Here is a 1,929-nt window from a genome sequence, read left to right as displayed (position 1 = left end):
GCAATTCCTTACCATCATTTTCATCCTTCCCCAAGAGTGTGCAACATGCTCATGTTCATGTTGCTTGAAATTCATGATCTGGGTTCTAAGGCAAATAATTTTTGCGGGCGGAAAATACTTAGTAATAAAAGCATCCTTGAACTTATCCCAAGAATCGATACTATTGCGAGGCAAAGAAGAAAACCAATTTTTTGCACGATCTCGCAAAGAAAACAGAAATAATTTCATCTTTACAACATCACTGTCCACATATTTTTTATTTTTCATATCGCATAATTCCACGAATGTGTTAAGATGGGATGCGGCATCCTCATTAGGAGTACCGGAAAATTGATCTTTCATAACAAGATTCAGCAAAGCGGTATTAATATCACAAGACTCTGCACTAGTGGCGACTGGAGCAATCGGAGTGCCAATAAAATCATTGTTGTTGGTATTGGAGAAATCACACAACTTGGTGTTCTCTTGAGTCGTTGTGACCACGCAACAAGATTGCACTCAAAAACAGATTTGACAATAAAACGGCGAACAAAAAGGGGGCGGATAAAACGACAAATGTTTGTGAAGTGGGGGAGAGGAAAACAAGAGGCAAGTGGAAAAAAATGTAAATTGCGAGGAGATGAGATTCGTGATTAGGAACCTGGTAGATGTTGATGATGTCTCCCCGGCAAAGGCGCCAGAAATTCCTATTGATATCTGCTAGAACTACATCGGTATTTCCCCAAAGACGAAGGGATGATGTAGCACAACAACAGTAGGTATTTCCCTCAGTGATGAGACCAAGGTAATCGAACCAGTAGGACAACCACGAAACACTACGTGAACGACACATGCACACAAATAACAAATACTCGCAAGCTGACGTATTACAGGGGTTGTCGATCCCTTTCGGGTAACAGCGCCAGAAATTGGCAAAAAGATGGGATAAAAATATGATAGATTGGATAAATAGATCTCGAATAAAATAAAGTGCAGCAAAGTATTTTTGTATTTTTTGGTTTAATAGATCTGAAAATAAAAGCAAATAAAAATAGATCGCGAAGGCAAATATAATAAAGAAGAGACCTGGAGGCCGTAGGTTTCACTAGTGGCTTCTCTCAGAAAAAATAGCAAACGGTGGGTAAACAAATTACTGTTGGGCAATTGATAGAACTTCAAATAATCATGATGACATCCAGGCAATGATCATTATATAGGCATCACGTCCAAGATTAGTAGGCCGACTCCTGCCTGCATCTACTACTATTACTTCACACATCGACCGCTATCCAGCATGCATCTAGTGTATTAAGTTCATGGAGAAACGGAGTAATGTAATAAGAACGATGACATGATGTAGACAAAATCTATTTATGTAGAAATAGACACTATCTTGTTATCCTTAATGGCAACGATACATACGTGTCGGTTCCCCTTCTGTCACAGGGATCAAGCACCGTAAGATTGAACCCATCACAAAGCACCTCTTCCCATTGCAACATAAATAGATCAATTTGGCTAAACAAAACTCAAATATCGGAGAAGAAATATGAGGCTATAAGCAATCATGCATATAAGAAATCGAAGAAGGCTCAAATAACTTTCATGGATAAAAAGATAGATCGGATCATAAAGTCAAAGTTCATCGGATCCCAACAAACACACCGCAAAAAGAATGACATCATATGGATATCCAAGAGACCATTGTATTGAGAATCAAATGAGAGAGAGGAAGCCATCTATCACCTAACTACGGACGAGAAGGTCTACAAAGAACTACTCACGCATCATCGGAGAAGCACCAATGGACATGATGAACCCCTTCATGATGGTATCCAGATTGGATCGGGTCTTTCTGGAACTTACGGTGGCTAGAATTGATTTTTGTCGACTCCCCTTGGGTTTCTGGAATATTGGGGTATTTATAGAGCAAAGAGGCGGTTCGGGAGG

Source organism: Triticum dicoccoides, chromosome 2A (genome assembly GCF_002162155.2).
Source record: "Triticum dicoccoides isolate Atlit2015 ecotype Zavitan chromosome 2A, WEW_v2.0, whole genome shotgun sequence".
NCBI lineage: Eukaryota > Viridiplantae > Streptophyta > Magnoliopsida > Poales > Poaceae > Triticum > Triticum dicoccoides.
This window is presented reverse-complemented; position numbering follows the sequence as displayed.